General features: G+C 31.7%; 1 protein-coding gene and 1 pseudogene across 3 annotated transcripts in view; both read right to left on the bottom strand.

The window, feature by feature from the left end:
- Positions 1-19,342, bottom strand: part of Dmd (dystrophin) — a 2,094,227-nt gene that overhangs the window by 1,877,816 nt on the left and 197,069 nt on the right. The window lies entirely within an intron of this gene.
- Positions 973-1,786, bottom strand: LOC106144834 (ribulose-phosphate 3-epimerase-like; annotated as a pseudogene).

The following is a 19,342-nucleotide window of genomic DNA, read 5'->3' as shown; positions in this document are numbered from 1 at the left end:
CTTGTATAATGATGAAATCAGAGTAATCATACATATCTCCTCATTTATCATTTCTTTATGGTAAAAACACTCAAAATCTAGATTTTTTATATATACAGTACATAATTATTATCTATAGTCACTCTTCCATGCAAAAGAAAAACAGAAATTATTTCTTCTCTTTAACTGTAACTTAAGTGTTCATTGACCAACCTTTCCTCATCTATCCCTTCCTTCTATTCTATGGGGCCTCTGGTAACCACTATTCTTTTGCAACTTTTTTGTACTGGAGATTGAATTGAGGGCATTTTACCAGTAAGCTACATCCCTAGTCCTTTTATTCTTTTTTTTTTTTTTCATTTTGAGACAGAGTCTCACTAAGTTCCTGAAGCTGACTTCAAACTTGCAATCCTCCCCCCTCAGCCTCCCAAGTCATTGGGATTATAGGCTTGAGCCATGGCACCTGGCTTTTCTCAGCTTCTTAGAGATTACATTTTTGATTCTACATATCAGTGAGATCACATGATTCTTGTTTTTCTGTGCCTGGTACATTTCATTTAGCATAATCATCTCCAATTCTGTCCATGTTGTCATAAATAAAAAGATGGTATTCCTTTTTTTTTTTTTGCCATCCTGCCCAAGCTTGTGTTTTTTAGCTCCACACTACTCATATTATCAAGCATATAAACAAATAACAAATGACATGAAACAGGAAAAATATAGGAAAAATGTAAGGACTTCCTTTGCTTTTTGGAAAACAGCTGGGAAACAATAGAACATTATTTTTAAAAACGTGGAAAAATTTTTTCATAGTAGCTAATATCCATCTACCTTAGGCGTTATGATACATTTCTTTTTTGTAACCTTAATACGGCCCATATTTTCACTCTTTATAAAAATCAATTCTATTAGAAACAATTTTTTAACCACACTAACCTTTAAATTGGATCACTAAAGAATGTTGTATACATCAATTTCTAAGCTCTTAGAACATTCTGCACAATAGATTTTAATCACTGGAATGAATAATTGCTCAGAAAAGCAGCACTGCCTCAACCTGGTATGATTTGGTAGTCAATATTCCTGTTTTCCAGTAAAAAGAAGGTTTGATGAACACAAACTCTGGATTCCTTATGATTTCATCAATCAAGAGAGCATTTTTGAGCAGCTTCTGAGCAAACATTTCTTACTAAGTTTATCACAGATCTGGAGTCTTCACTCCTCATAATGGCACTGCCAGACACAATCATGTTAGCTCCTGCCTTTGCACATTTATGGACAGTGTCAGGACCTACTCCACCATCTACCTCTATATCCAAAGATGGAAACTGGGTCCTCAACCAATGAACCTTTGGCATCATATCTTCCATGAATTTCTGCCCTCCAATCCCAGGTTCCATTGTCATAACCAAGGCCATATCTATTTAATTAGCCCACGGTGCCAAATACTCAACTGTAGTTCCTGGTTTGATGGCAAGGCCAACCTTCATCCCATTTTCCTGGATGTCTTTAATCAAAGCCCCTGGGTTCTCAGTGGCCTTGAGATGAAAGGTGTATTAATTGGCTTTACCCACTGCTCTGGCTTGGACATCATCATGTGCATGTCAAAGAAAGGGTCCTGGCCTAGCTGCTTTCAGAGGCTTTCTACCACAGGGTGACCAAAGGTGATGCTGGGAACAAAATGCTCATCCATTATATCCAGGTGCAGATAATCTGCCCCAGAGATTAGCATCCGGAGGCACTCAGTCCCTAAATTGGCCAGGTGGCTGTTGAGAATGGACAGGCCAATCTTGCAGCCCAACGCCATGGTCCTGGCTCCGTAGTATTAGTTACCCCACTGGTATTCCTTTTTATAAACTTATTTTTAAAAATTGCCCAAATTAAGACAATTGAAGATATTTCAGATAAATTTAATTTTCCATCATTTTGGTACTCAAATATCATTTTACTTTGACTACACTTCTAAATTTTCCATGTTCATTCCTAACTATTTAAAGTTGAGCTTAGAAGATCAAATTCAAGCTTGAATTCAAGTCCAATCTTCCTAAACTTTTTGAAAAAAATAAACATCTTTCTATAAATTCATGTGACTTCATAGGCTATTTCTAAGTACCATATTTAATTCAGTTTAAGATTTTTATTTGTTACAATAGGCATTCTTCTCAATGAAATAAAAGAACATTCCCTCTAATATTTTTTCATGGTTCTAAATTTTATTTGCTAAAATAATGATATTTTTAATATATCTTTCAGAAATTGTGGTGTCTAAATAGTATAATAGTATACTGCTCATTTTTTTTCTATGAAAAAAATCTTCCCAATATAGGCTATAACTCCAGAAGCCACTTACTTTTCTCCTAATATTCTACTTTAAAACTCAGGTGTTATACTTCACTGAGTGTAATGTGTTAGATTTCTCAAAATTAAAGACAATGTTATTTGTCAAAGTTCTAATTGCTTGCACAGTTAAATTTTTTCTCATCATGTAACCTCTCAAATATTCTCTCTTCAAATAACTTCTTAGAAATGGAGATTTTTCTTTTCTTTTTTAAAATATTTTTTAGTTGTTGATAGACCTTTATTTATTTAGAGATTTTGTTTTCTAAAGGACAGCATTACATTTAATGCTAGGGTTAAGTCTTCCTAAAGAGAGAGAACAAATAATGATAGTAACAGTGATTCACTTCAGTCAATGTGTATTTTTTGAACAAAAATATTTCCATCTGTTGCCACAGTTGGTATATACTGTTTCAGGTCCACAGTCTAGTCAGTCTAATCTGAGTTCATTAAATACTTATTGAATCATACATAAATCAGTGGGCTTTCTACATTTTAAATTATATGCGTATCTTGAAGGAAAACTCAACCAGTTAATTAAATGAACATTTCTTATTGATTAGAAAAACCTGCCTCCTGTTTTACTGGCCCAAATTACATCCCATGTCTATACTTAAGCCCCAAATTGTCAAAGGGTATGAAAGCACATAAATGTGTTAAATGAAGTATGATTCCCTTCTGTGACAAGGGATAGGCTTCTTTCTCCTCTAAAGACTACTGTCAACTGTGTGAATAGATATCTGAACAAAACCAGAGTTCTATTGGGATGCACACAGGCTAGAATTCAACTGTTGGGTGGGTGACTATTGTTATCTATTATAACTTGATGCACAATAGAAAATTCTGTAATAATAATTTCAAGGTCATTTTTCTAGCATCATGGGACCTAATATAACTGGAATTCCTAGGCATTTGGGAAATTAAATTAATTCCATTTTAAGTTAAATTTTATTTTATTTTATTTTTTTAAAGAGAGAGAGGGGAGAGAGAGAGAGAGAGAGAGAGAGAGAGAGAGAGAGAGAGAGAGAGAGAGAGAGAGAGAGAGAGAATTTTTAATATTTATTTTTTAGTTCTCGGCGGACACAACATCTTTGTTGGTATGTGGTGCTGAGGATTGAACCCGGGCCGCACTGCATGCCAGGTGAGCGCGCTACCGCTTGAGCCACATCCCCAGCCCCAAGTTAAATTTTAGTTTTAGCATGTTTTAATGTATTTCCATAACTGATTGATTATAAAAGTACAATTACTTATGCTTTGTGTTTTGGGGCCATCATGTATAAAAATTTAAACTCAAAAATACAAGAAATCACTAAAGCATTTTTTCAGAAAATTTGATTCCACAGTCAAACTTCTATAATACAAGTTTCCTAAAAGCATTGCTAAATAAAAATACTGAAAATCTAAAGTACCAAGTCAGTATATCTTTAAATATTTTTTTTCCTAAGAGCAGAATGGTAGCTGAAATTAAGTGATCCTGATGATTAATTAGATCCTCAGGGGAGCAATATAAATGAGGGTAATTTAAAAGTAGAATATCAATAATTTTTAGCAAAAGAAGAATTGATAGTGCTCATTAAGAGTTTTATATAATTTCTTGAATCATGATTACACTATTGATTTTCTTAACAGTCTCTTTTCAAAGGTGCACTTCCTCCTAGGATCTGGTCATACTGTGTAAATTCTAAATGAGTTAGCCCACTTAAGTAAGTTTTGTTTACAATTTTTATTCTTTACCACAGAATGAAATGCTAATGGTATTTTAAGGTAATTATGTACAGTGTTTATTTTCAGTACAGAAACTCTTATGCATAGATGTGGAGCCATTCTTAATTCAATCACAAAGGTCCAAATAAGAAAAGAGGTTGTACAAAACTGTATAGAATTCACACCTAAGAAAATATCAGTCATAATCTAAAATGATGTTTATTCCCAAGACAATGTAAAAGCTTTTACGATAATTCCATTGATTCTGGAGACTGAGGCAGGAGGATTGCAAGCTCAAAGCCAGCCTGGGCAACTTAGTGAGACTCTGTCTCAAAATAAAAATAAAAAATAAAAAGGGCTAGGGTTGTAGCTCAGTGGTTTAGCAGCACTGGGTTCAATCCTGATATATATATAAATAAACAAACAAACAAATAAATAAAAGAAGAAGAAGATAGGCACCAGAATCCACTTTTTAACCTTAAATATGAATCCCCTTCTAATTGTCAGAATTAAATGTAAATAAAATGACCAAGGTAATTTAATAAAGAACTGTCCATAGTTCCAAGTATAACATTTAAAAATGTCTATTTTAATAGGTGGAAGTTTGTAATCTTCTATCTGTAGTGCTCAGCAAATTGTATGTAGTAAGTGCTTATTAAATATTTATTCTATGAAATATTTTCACTAACTTATTCTCCAGTAATCTTCTAAAGCTAGAATGCAGATACTCACAAGAGCTCTTCAGGATCTAAGTCATCATATTCTTCTTGCCCTTATTATTATTCTCATTATTATTCTCATAACGTTTAGACTCCTCCAGTGTCTTCATTTAGCTTTCCCTGCACCATCAAGTGCTATTCCAGATATTTTCCCCTCTTAACTTCCAATAGAGACTTTAGTTGGTTATCAGATCCTATTAGAGCTGACAGGCATTAAAAATGTAAAATTATCAAGTTACTTGAGGCCATGAAATTGAGGAAGAAATACAGATTTCCAGAGAGTTTGCTATTTTCTGTGTGGTCATGTTTTCAGTCCACATCCTGTCACGCTATGGCAGTTTCCCATTTACTGCAGTGAGTGGCTAAAAGGTTTTGTGGTAGATGTCACAGCACAAGCAGGAATTAACTCAATATACATCAAAAGGAAAGCTTTCAAAAGGAAGTTTAAGCATCATAAATGCCAAGGAGGCAGGAATAAATACCAATTGCTGTCAAAATACATTTTTAACAAAATTTAATAGAAAGGCAGCAGGAGATGTGAAACAGATAGTATAGGGGAGTAGAAATACTAAATTTAAATCAGCATTTTTTTAAATTTAGAAATTCATAAACTCCAACCCACAAAACTGTTACTTGAATAAGTATAATTTCCATGGTAATGATTATTTAAAACCCCACACTGAGTATAAATTTATGGATGGTGATTCATATGCAAAATAACAACTTGCATTTATAACAGAAATGAGATCAAAGCAATGGAATATATACTATGTTAAAAAGGAATTAAGTATAGTGGAGAAGAGTCTTAAAGATTCATTCATTCTTTCCTTCACTCATTCAGTAAATACTACAATTATTGTGTTCATGCCATAATTCTAGGGTGTTTATTAATTAATGATGACATTCAATTAAATACATACAAATTTCACAGTGAATTTTTGATATGAAAATGTTTTTTCCTTAAATCAAATTAACCTGCCATTTAACCAAGTTCCATTTTTAATTCATAGAAGATTATGAATTTTAAAAATTGTTGATAAGAAAGTAAAGGAAATAAGCCAAGTTGATTTATTAAGGAGCAACATTATGTTAGATGTTGTGTGAATAATATATTGTTTACCAAAAATAAAACTAAAAAGTTTCTTTTTCTTTCTTTCTTTCTTTTTTATTTCTTTTTTGGGGGGGCTGTGCTGAGGATTATATGCAGGCCTCATGCATGCTAGGCAAATGAGACATCATGGAGCTATATCCCTAGGCCAAAACAGTTTTCATTAATAAACATAAATAATTAAAATGAAAAAAATTCTAAGCACCAATTACACATTTTAGTACAATTAATTTCCACATTAACATTTACATTGTTTTTTTTAATTGGGCATTAAACCCAAGGATGCTAAACCACTGAACTACATCTCCAGCATTTTTTTATTTTTATTTTTTAATTTTAAGACAGGGTCTCGCTAAATTGCTGAGGCTGGCTTTGAATTTGTGATCCTCCTGCCTCAGCCTCCCAAACCGCTGGGATTACAGTCAAATACCACCGCATCTACCAACTTTTAGAATATTTTTTTTGGTCTATCTTTATAGATGAGAAAACTGAGGCTCAGATAAGTTAATAATTCATATAGGATTGCATAGTTAAGAAGTCATTTAAACCTAAGTCCCTTCAATTTTAAATTTCATACCATTAAATGAAAATTATATTTTAGATAACATCAAGTTTATTTAGATAAAATTTCATAATGTAGATATATATCCAGTGTGTATGATTAATTATAGAACCAGAACTAATTATGGCCTGTTTAACCACATTGTAATGTGCTATATATTTTGATTTGGAATATTTCATCTTGGAATATTAAGTTGCTTACATCAATCAGTTTTCAAAATATGTCATGCTTAGTTTTTGAAAATTATAGCAAAGTATTTGGATACAAATGCAATTTTAATATGATTAACTAATGTCCATTCAAGTCTCTGGAGGTTCTTGTTTGAAATCAAGGCCAGTAATAACCTTAACAAATTTTTGGAAGTGTTGTTTAAGATGTGAACCCTCTTGCTTAACAAGGAATTCAAGCAAATTTCTCAAGATAAAGAGAACAGTTTAAATAGACTATATTAGTCCATTAGTGTAGCTTTCAGTTTTGTTTGTTTTTTTAGTTTCTTGAAATCATAACTGCTTCTCTGGATGACTTACATTATAATCTGAATTGTCATGTCAACATTTCTCCCAGAAAAGCCAGATAAATCATAAAGTTAGAACACTTGAGCTTGGCAAATAAAGCTGCCTTTGACCATTATAACTGAACAGCAACCCTGTGGGGATTTAAAAAAAATTATTCCAGTTATGTGTTTCAGTCTCTTGAGATTTAGCAGTAGCCAATTATGGCCCTCAGGCCAGAAAAGTGACTGATCATTGTCTGAAAACATGATAAAGTAGAAAGGTGAAACAAATTCATTTCTCCCTCTTACAGGTAGATGTTTATTGAAATAATGAGAGATTTAAAAAGCTGATGTGGAGCTTTGATCTCCTTTTTGATTAATTTTGCCTCTTGTCTACAATGTTACTCTTTATAAAATAATGATCTGTTAATACTAAAAGACAAAGAATAGTTTCTACTTACTTGTGATTAATAAAAAAAAACGGTAAATGGAATTTTGCACATAAACCAATGGAAACAGAATAGGATCCACATCAATAGTGAAGAAATAGGAATTTTTAACATTGCTGCGCTAAGATGCTCTTTTTCTGACCCTGTACAGTCTCCTCAGGTGACTTTGCACCTACTTTTCTCTTTTTAAAATGCCTTCTCTCACATATTGCCACTAGTAAAACAATCACTCCTGCTTTCAAGACCAAGTCAAAATTGCCTTACCAGTCCTCCCAGCTGGGACAGTCATGCCTGATTTCACAGCATATGGTACAAGCCTCAATTATTGTTTTGTACCAAGGTATTATATATATTTACCTCTAAACATGGGGCCTTTAACTATTTGTGCTGTGGATCCCTTTAGCATCTGGTGAAACATATGGAAATATTTTCAGGATGTTTTAAAATGTGTGAAATGAAAATAAAAACCATATAGGTAGAGAAAGAAATTAATTATGCTACAATATAAATAGCAAATATTAAATATAGAAATATTCTATGCAATTATTAATGTACTTGATGCAGATATGATAATTAATACAAATTCAAAGTATTGGTTAGTATATTAACCACTAGTATAAATTAGTATGTGATTTTTCAACATATCCACAACTAGGATTTGATATAAAAACATTAGTGATAGATTTGAAGTTATTGCTATTAATATAATGTATTACCTATCACCATAATTGGAAGTGCTAAATTTTAGTTAAGATTAGTAAAAATAAAGATTCAAATGTTTTCCTATACTGGCTCATGGATTCCAGATTAGCAACACTGCATTTTGAGTGAATGGCAAAAAGGGCAGATGATTTGCTCATCTCTTATGTCTTTAGGGAAGAATGAAATCATTGGCACAATCCAAGTTTGTTGAATAGAAACTGTATTGTATACTGAAAGTTCATATGTCAATTTTATAACTGTCATTTTTACATTACAAAACATGCTGAAATTTTATATTTCTTAAAGTTAATTATTTAAATTAACATTTTAATCAAAATATTTATTAAAATTAAAATGTAAATATTACATCTCAGTGGTTATTTTATATATATATATATATATATATATATTCTTTTTCTTAGACACAAAAGCTTAAAAATTAGATTTAAAAGGCAACTGTAAATGAGCAATCTGTAATTAGTATATTTTTCTCCTTTCTCCCAAACCAGTAGACAACCTTGAAGATGACAATGCTGCTGATAAGGTTCTTAAATTCACTATCATTTCCCAGGAAGCATAAAGCTCTAACCGTAGAAACTAGCCAGTCACTATAGTACAACACATTCTGAAGAATGACAGAGGAGGAATATCAATAATTTCAGCTGCTCAAATGGAAGGTTCTGACATCAACAATATTAAGTGACACATTGAAGGGCATTACTCTGTTTAATAGTGAAGGTGAGAAAAAAAGTTCTCAGTTTCCCAACTCTTGGATTTTTATTTATTATATAAAAACTATGGCTGGGTGTAGCTCAGAGGTAGTGCCCTGGGTTCAGAAGAAGATAAAAAAGAAAGAAAGAAAACAAGGGAAGCAGAAAAGAAGTGAGGAAGAAAACTTTCCAACTTTTATGGGACAATATGAGCCTATCATTTGAGTGTCTCCTTACAGCCTGATGCTTGATGTCATATAAACCAATAAACTATGATGAATTTTTCATCTGTCAACCATTTTATTTTTAGTATAATATTCAATATAGATATACATGACTTGCTATGCTCTTCAATTTGATAAAATTAGAGGATGAATAAAACAATAATTTCCCTTAATGTGTATTAAGTAATTCCAAAAACACAATTATGTATATTAGTATGAAAATGAATTATACAATTTTTTTGGTACTGGGGATTGAACCCAGGGGTCTCAAACACTGAGCCACATCCCCAGCCCTTTTTATTTTTTTATGTTGAGACAGAGTCTTTCTAAGTTGCTTAGGCCTCACCAAGTGGCTGAGGCTGGCCTTGAACCAGCAATCCTCCTGCCTTAGCCTCCTGAGCTGCTGGGATTACAGGTATGCCCACCATGCCTTGCTATATAAATATCTTGACCATTTGCCAAATAGATATAGAACATATATATTGTGTGTATTCTATATAATAAGTATATGGTACAATAATCGTTTTACATCATTATGAAATTAAAATGCGTCTATTTTCATCTTTCCTATCCAGAACTTTCTAAATTCAAAAATTTCAAAGAGATTTTATAATGCTATGATGCTGCTTATGAACATTAAAGGCTTTAATAGACACATTTTTAAGGAAAATGAGCTTTTTCAGTAACAGTAACAAATTTACAGCATAAGTACACTTGCTGATTCCCTTTTGAGTTAAAAAATAAGATTTTGGTAATATATGGCTTTGGATCCTTAGAGTTTAACTTGATCATAGATCATAATTATCTACATTACTATCCTAATAATTTGGTTCCTTCTTATAAGAATATATTCACTACAAGAAATTAGTCCATTGCATGGCTCCAATAGAACACTAACTTTTCAATATTCAAAAGTGAGAATATTAATTGCATCCAAAAAAGAAATATGTGGGATGATGTCCACATCATGGCTAATAATTATTGTGGATCTCAGAATTAGAGTGCTCAATGTATTAATTGGGAAAAATTCTTTTAAATGTGATAATGTCATCTTTTTAAATCTTTGAATACAGTTGAACTCAATAAATTTCAAATGAGAAAAGAAACATTAGGTTTTTTTTCTTTCTGGCTCTAGTAAATAAGAATGACAATTGCAAAGCAGGTATTCCAAAATATGAAACAAAATTATCATTCTTGCCAAAAAAAAAAATCTTCTAGCATCTGTTGCAACACAGAGCCATTATAATGCAATTAGACAGACTAAGGACCAGATGCTAAGGAAGCAAAATATAAAAGATGAAGCATGGTATTATTTTGGTTAATGAATTTAATTCCAAATGTTACAGAAGTGACTCACGGACTTTCTTTTTTCCCCAAAAGATCAGTGTCACATGTAATCTAATGGGAAAAGTAGATTTTCTCATATAATATTAGATGTTTTAAAATGACTAAACTATCACACAGGTAGATGAATAATTCATTAATGGTGAAAATATTTAAATCTGCACCTCAAACCAGTAAAAGTTGGGTTGTTTTGTAAATGTGTATTTTGTAATATAATCCTAGGAAAAATGATTTAAAAATATAGTATAAAAATATTTAAAATAAAATATTTCTCTCTAGTAGTCTCAAACTGGAATTAATGTATAATGAGAATATATGCTAACATATACTGAAAATACAAATTTAAATTCTACTCCAAAAAATATGTAGGTAAGAGTAAAAATACTTTATTAGGTCCACAGCCCAAGTACTGGTTATTTTGAAAATAAAATTCTATTGTACAATAAGGTTGTTAAAATGAAAGTCCAAGAGCAGAATGGAAATGAGAGAAGAAAAATGAGTGAAATAAGAACCTGCTAATTCAGATTTATTTTAAAAACTGAAAATAAATAAAATATAGAAGACTATTTTACGCAAACAAAAATATTATTGTCCATACATGTGTAATGATAGAAGTAGAATCTGTGTTTCATTAATAATGCTTAACACTTTTGTAGTTTACTATACCATAGCATGGCTTCAGTATTCCTGGATTGCAATTCCCAGGATAATTATCAGAACAAAGGAGGCAGATTGATTGGTATTTAGCTAAATTTGTCAGCCCAAATCACAAAGTTTTTTTTGTTTGTTTGTTTTTTGTTTGTTTGTTTTCTTTCTTTCTTTTTTTTTTTTTTTTGGTATCAGGGATTGAACCCAGGGGCATTGTACCAATGAGCCATACCCCTAGCCATTTTTATGTTTTATTTTGAGAGAGGTTTTGCTAAGTTGCTTAGGGCCTCCTTAAATTGCTGAGGCTGGCTTTGAACTTGTGATTCTCCTGCCTCAGCCTCCTGAGCCTTTGGGATTATAGGCGTGTGCGCCCTCGGCAATCATAAAGTTCTTTAAGGACTTTCTCTTTTAAACATAGTCACTTCAGATCATTGTTAATGTTTATAACAAGGCAATCAACGTTATTTAGATATTCAGGAACTGTTCCTTTCATCGTATAACAATTTTTTTTATTAAGGATGAGCATTGAAAATATGCAGGACAGTACAACTTCTATATTCATTATGAGTATGATAAAAACAAGCCTTTTTCTCATTCACATAAATATGTATTGAATGAATTGGCAAAATATCTATAAACAAAACCATATTATTTTCAGCAATAACATCAGACTATAAATAATGAAAGCTAATCCTTTAGTTTTTCTCCTGAGATATTCACACAACATATATTTAACTTCTTCTCAAGTTAAGTGACAGAAAGCTAGAACAGATTGTGCAATAGTCAAAGCAAAATTGACACAAATGTCCACTATAGACAAGGGGACAGAATATTTCATACATACAGGCAACAATGTAATATATAGGGATCTCTTAAACAAAAGCATTATAGTAAATACATGGTAACAAAAGGTAACCTTTCTATTAAGCCAATATTAGGTAGTGTTTAAAAATATATTATTTTAGGGCCAACTGTTTTGTAAACAAAGAATTAAAAGCATGGAGAATACCTAGTGAGTTATTTAAAAAGGAGTATAAAACATAGCAACTGCTTTCAAGAATGTTAAAAAATGGTTGTGGAATCAAAAATAATCTGCAGAAATAATTAGCAAGTAATTAATTTGAATAGTGGGTATAAATGATAATATGGAACAAAAGTTAATAGAACAAAGTGAGGCCTAGAACAGTTAGTGATACTTGAATTGGATTTTTAAGATGGGGGCAATTTATTAGCAAAATTTGATGGCAGGAGAAAATTCCAGAAAATGGGAATGAGCATAACAAAGCAAGAATAGTGAATAATGAACTGGCTTCCATAGGAAAGAGAATATTTTATACTGTGTATATATAGATGAAACAACACAACTCAAACCCTAAAAATTGCACAGTCAATGCAGTTTTCTGAGAAGATTCACATTGCTCTCCACTCTACTACAAAGTTCTAGAAATTCTATTAGACTTAAAACTTACACAACTGATCTGCCAAAAGCCTACAGTCATGAATTTTGGTTAGATAGTTATTACACTGTTATTATAGCTTAATATAGCCAATCTATTATGCATGTGTGTGCATATGTGTGTATATTTCAAAACATCATGGTATACACAATAAATTATACAATTTTATCTGTTGTTTTTTAAAAAATGTTTTTTAAAAAGTAAATCATATGATCCACACATGATGATGATGATGATGCATGCATATCTATAGTCTCAACTACTCAGGATACTGAGGCAGGAAGATAAACTCCTGGCCCAGGAGTTACAGGCCAGCCATGTCAATATAGAGATTCCCAATTCAAAATAAAAATACTCATACTATTTTTTAGAATAGTTTTTAGTTGTTGAGGACCTTTATTTTAATTAATTAATTTATATGTTGTGCTGAGAATCAAACCCAGTGCCTCATGCATGCTAGGCAAGTGCTCTACCACTGAGATACAACCACAGCTCATATTCATACTATTTTAAGAAGTTGAGCTCAGAGAAACAGACATTGGAGTACTAGTAGCCAAGGCCTAACAATTGGGAGAAATAGGATAATATTGGTCAATTTATAAAACTTTCAGTTATAAAATTAATAAATTCTGGCATCTAATATATAGCATGGTAATTGGACTTAATAAGTCTATTTTGTGTATTTGAAATTTGCTAAGAGAGATCTTAAGTGTTTTTACCACAAAAATATAATGGTAACTATGTAAAGTGACAGATAATATTAATTTAGTTGATAATAGAAACAATTTTACAATGTATATGTATATTAAATAATCACATGGTATATTTTGAATATATGTAATTTTATTTATCTATTATATTTCAATGAAGCTGGTATAAAGTAACTAAGAGTTCTTATCACATTTTATTGCTATAGCACTTACACATTTTATCTCATTCACCCCTCAAAATACTGAACCTGAAAAGTAATGTTCTCACATATGAAAACTGAGGCCTATTGTGTAAGAATACCTGTCAATGTCACATAACAAGCATTTGGAGTTGGAACTTCTCCCATGTGTCCTGATTACAAACAATTACCTACTTCTATAATTTCCTTGGGTCATTGAAAATCTGAAGCTTTTATCATGAACGTGTATAGACTATCTAGATGCACTCACTAATCAAATATGAAAAGAAAATTTGTTTTAAAATGTCATCTCAACTTGAAATCTGCACATAAAATAACCTTTGTTCCAAGATAGACTATGGGACAAAACAGAAGCAGAAAAACTGAAACAGGCTTACCACTGGAGAGCTGAGTACTCTTGAATTTAGACAATCCAGGTCATTAGTCATAGAGTCCTAAGGGGAAAAAGCATGTCTGGTTCCACACTAGTAAAGCCAGAAGCTCTCTAATTTGCATCCCTTACTTGGCTGAGGATATCAGATGTGTTCAGGTTGAACAAGTTCAAGACTCTTGCTTGAGTAATTTTAAGGAACGTAACACATTCTGAATAGTAATTGGCTATTTAATAATCCTGTTTGCAGCACCAATATAAGCTAGCTTCACTCTTATGCACAGAATAGGACCAACTGCCTTACTCAGTGCTAGGACAAGAAATCTTCATCTGCATATAAGCTTTAAAGTCAACCTGATGTAAAATCCTGAAATACATTTTGAAAATGAATGGATTAGTGATAAAATTAATGAGAAAACTAAAGTCTCTGAAATGAAATATTTTTGGCATGTGATAACCTGATATGCTGCCCTCAAAAGTCCCTTGCAATTAGGTTTGCTGAGCCATCACAGCATAGCTTTTCTTGCATTATGGGTATTATATTAACCAAGCCAACTTGTCTATTAGTCTTTGTCTCACATCACTTTTCAACACTAACTTTTACTCCTTTTAGGCCAATCTATTCATAGTTGACTTTTCTCAATGTGCTGCTCCACTATCTTATACAGGCTCCCCAGTACAACTACTGCTATTGCCAACTACAATTCCCTCATCTACTAAAATGTTCTTCAACATTGGCCTCATTTTCTATGACTTTACATACTCTCCACTGTTTGTTATCTAGCCTAGCTTGATTCCAATTGACTTATTAGAGTGTTACATACAAAGAATAGCACCTTAGACTTTACTTAAACTTTCTGTTTAAGTAAACACATACACATATATTCATTATATATATGTAGTTACATATACAGATTTGCCATTATCCTTCAAATAGTATTTATCAAAATATTGGAATTGACAAATGCTTCTCCAATACCCAATGCAGAATTATAACTACTACTGTTTCTCTCCAAAGGTCTACTTACTCTTTGCTAGGAAAACATCAAATATAATTTTAAAAGATCACTGTGGATTCTCTGTGGACAGTGAAAAGAAGGGAAAAAAGCACAAGTGGCAAAGATGAGTTAGGAGGGGACTACTGCTAGTGGCTATACTTTAAGGGTAACATAAATTAAAGGTAACTTATTTTAAGGGTAACTTAAATTGGAATGAAACCAAAAGGTATGTATGGTATATTTCCACTTTTTCAGCTGTTCCATGAACCTATTATTCACATATTGGAATATCTGGCATATTTCATATAGTAGCTCTTCCAAACCTTCCTACAGTTTTTCAGGTTCACTAACTGCTTCCTTCCTTTCTACCTCCCACCCTGTATTTATTAAACAGAGCAACATCCCTCCCTCACTATCCCTTCCTTCCTCTAACATCTTATGTGCCTTTGCCCTGTCTTATTAAGTGTGCACAACAACTTCTCTCTAACCTTCTGAGTTACTTTAGATTCTCTCCAAACACACACCGGGATTTGGAATTCAGGTACTTCTTCTGGCAAATGATTTCAGAAAGTACAAAAGAGGAGAGAAATCGAGATTAGGAAATTGGAGAAGACAATACAGGATGTGTTAAGGCACACATTGCTACTGGGGACAATTGGAGCTCAATCACTTCTGTGAATCTTGAGAGGCTGTGAAGAATTGTGTACCAGAGGATGAGGTGACTGAGTGCTTGCTCTATGACTCCCATTTCCTGGTCATTAAAGGTCACTTCTAGTGGCATTAAAGACTGCTCTCTCCAGGTTCATTCCTTTTTGCAGGAGAAGCTCTATGTTCTACAATAAGTCTTCAGGCAAAGCAGTTGAGTAAGACATAAGAACTCTGGAGACAAGTATGTCAGAATTTGCAGCAAACTCAGGTGAGAAAGGAGATATTGGGAAGAGCATCAGCAATGCCTTCTTTATCTTCTTTATTCTTTAGAACCTATTTATTTCTCTGTTCCAATGAAACACTTCTTAAAGGAATTACTGTTAGACACCATATAAGTCACTTTATACATTCTTTACTTAAAAACTGTTATTTAAAGATTGGAAAATAAGGCCCCTAAATTCTTCAGTTGATTTTGGGAATGCTATTTGTAAACTTTTTTTGTCCATAAAAATATATAAGCGGGGCTGGGGATGTTGTTCAAGCAGTAATGTGCTTGCTTGGCATGCGTGGGGCGCTGGGTTCAATTCTCAGCACCACATAAAAATAAAATAAAGATGCTGTGTCCACCAAAAACTGAAAAATAAATATTAAAAAGTTCTCTCTCTCTTCTGTCTCTCTCTCTCTCTAAAAATATATAAGCAAGTTTTATATATTTTATATTGATTAATAATATTAAAACATATTGTAATACCTTGACACTACATTGCCATTTATCAACATGTAACCTTTTAATGCTTACCAAAGATTAAAATCTACCAATGTCCATTGAACTCTATACCTCTATTCAATTTATCATTTTTTATAATTTGCAGGCTTTTAATAGGCTGATTAGAAACCCCTGAACCACAAAAGCTATTTATATTTCAAAATACTCTTTAGAGAATTTCTTTTTACATGTGCTACAAATGGCCTTCAGTCAAAGCACATTTTTTATGTTGTTTTGTGGTTGTTTAAAAGCAATAAAAATATTTTTGGAGTCCTGTAAATCTCCAAGGTAAGTGTTTAAAAATTGTGCTTGTAGGAATCTGTCAGTATTTTAGTGAATATTATCTGAAGAACAACTATAAGCAAATTTGAACAGCAGGCTAGTTTGTACAGAAATTATTTTATTCATCGGAATGTCTTCACATGTGGTATACATTATTTTTGGTTTGCCTCCATTTATGATTAACAATTGTGACTTCAAAGGTAGTTAAATTATATAATTTGATGAATAAATGGTAGTATCTATAGTAATGGACCAATGCATATAATTCAACTTAATTCATATTTATATATAAAGGAAGGTATACATATGTCAAAATTTCACCACACTGGATCCCACAAATTTGTATAATTATTATATATCAATTTAAAGACTAAAAACAATACACTTTAAAATTTGCTTCAATGAATTAATCTAAAGCATCTAGCTAAAATAGAAAAAAAATCATTACTTTTAATTATATTACAAAACTTCTACTCATTGCTCTTTATTCAAAGGACTTTGGTAGAAGTCACTGGTGCTCATTTATATTGCAAGGAGATTTTTCTAGATTTCCATATAATTCAGTAATAATTTCCATACCCCTAGTCACTTTTCATTATGCAGACATAGTCTCTTAACTTTCAAAAATAAAATCTTTACATAATATATTTTCAGAATGACTTGAGTTTAATTAAAAAGAACTTTCCCACAGGTTCTTGGATTGAGTTTTGAATGTGTAGTTAAGCAAAGCAGAGACTTATCTCTGCTTTTGGCAACTTTAAAGCTGACTAGGAAGGTACTAAACAGGCAGGGACTTCCCTGAACATTTTCATTTCTTTCCCTCTCCATCTCTCAACCAATATTCACAACATTTACCCAAACACAGAGACTAAGTTTTGACTGGTTGGAAAAAAAATCCATATATTTAAGGTTCTTCTTTTCTCTAGCTCTCATTTCACTTTCAAGTGCTGTCTCAATATTTTATATATATATATATATATTGTGTGTGTCTTTCTGTGTGTGTGTGTCTGTCTGTCTGTGTGTGTGTGTCTGTGTGCCTGTCTGTGTGTATGTGACTGAAGAGATATGATTTTGGCCTGACCATAAAGAATCAGAAAACTGAAAAGGCAAATAGATGATTCTATCCAGAAAGTCTCAAGTGAGTTGGTAAAAGAAATCTAATAACTAAGTTAAAATAAGCAAAATCCAAAAATGCCTTTTGTTCTAATATTCAATTAATACTCTAATAACTATCAGAATAAAATGTCATAGATAATATTAATTTTGATCAAAAAAGACGATACTAAAAATTAAAATAAAAATACTCACACTTTTTTTCCTGGGTAAATTTACCTGTAGGATTCATTCATTCATTCATTCATTTAGCTAATCAATTGAATTCTTATTACCTACTACATAGGTATTAACTGCTAAAGTTTTGATGATGAAATCCAAGGGACATAAGAAAGATAATAAAGTATTAGTCTTTTTTCTCAAATATATAGCCACAAACATCATTAAGAATGGTTTAATTTTCATAAGTAAAACCATAATTCATTATTAGAAATGCTACCTGGGTTAGTCAAATTGATGAGTTTCTTTAGTTATGAAAAGGAATGTAAAAAATAAACTGATAAGTGAGCCAGGCAAAAATAAATAATTTCATAGAGTATTTAAAGATCAGATGTATGGTGCATTTTCTTTCTGCTTATCACCCCCATTTCATATAATTGGAATAGTATCTGAATGAAAATAACATAAAAATGTCAGCATGGCATTGATTGTTTCAGAAGCATGTGACAAGCAAGACTGGACAAAAGAAAATACACTATGAAACTGAAATAAAGGAATATATATATATATATATATGCATATATATATATATATATATGCAGATATATCTCCCTAATTAAGAAAGGAAATAGAGAAAATCATTATAATAAAAATTTCTACCCCCTTAAAGATGTGCCTACCCCAAACCTCAGTTATGAATATCTAGATTAAATGCCATTAAAAATCAATTATCCATTTCATACATTTAATCTAAATGTTGTACTCCATTAGAATATATCAAAAACATAAATTTTACTGAAAGAAATGGACCATAGCAAATGAACATATAACTTTAAAACAGCAGAGTTTACAATTTTTGAATTCTTTACTTTGGTTATTAATATTAAAAAGATATACTTCAATTTTTAGGTATTACAGTTAAGTAAAATATCCTATCTTTTCATGGTTTAAGTTTCCGAACTCTTCCTTCAGTAAATAAGTTAGAAAACATCATTTTTACTGACCAAAAAAGGGAGACTTTGATATATAGTATAGATTCAAGTATTTATAACACATGGATCATGCTTTCATTTGGTTAAAAATGTCATAGACAAAAATCCTTACTTATACAGAAATATCAAAGAATGAGAATGAAAACAGAAATTAAAAATTGAATCTTTATGTATTTGAGAACTAGTGACCAAATGTTTACTTCCCTTAACACTAGTTTAGTACTAATTTTCCTGCTAAGTAATTTAAGTCGTTATTTCTAATTTCCATTGAAAAACAATTTACTAAATAGGCATTCATTATTTTTTATAATATTTTAATATTTTAATAATCATTAATAGAATACATGCCTGAATTTTGTGAGAATAGGTATTTATTTTCTTGTAGAGTGGGAAATTTCTCTGTGTAAAGAGAACACAGGTAACAAGACTAAGAATGCTTATTTTGTGTTCTTAATATTAAGAGCATATATTTTCTGTTCTTAGACTATCACCAACATCAGCATTTCCTGAGAAACTTATTAGAAATGCAAATGTTTGGGCCTCTCACTAAGAATGAATCCGAAATTCTGAGGGCAGAGCCCAGGAAGCTCTTGTTTTGTAAAGCCCTCCGCTGTGATTCTGATGCCCACAGAATGGTGAAATCCACCACTGTAGTGTATCTTCTTCCA

The sequence above is a fragment of the Ictidomys tridecemlineatus genome, chromosome X (genome assembly GCF_052094955.1).
Source record: "Ictidomys tridecemlineatus isolate mIctTri1 chromosome X, mIctTri1.hap1, whole genome shotgun sequence".
In the NCBI taxonomy this organism is placed as follows: Eukaryota; Metazoa; Chordata; class Mammalia; order Rodentia; family Sciuridae; genus Ictidomys; species Ictidomys tridecemlineatus.
This window is presented reverse-complemented; position numbering and strand designations above follow the sequence as displayed.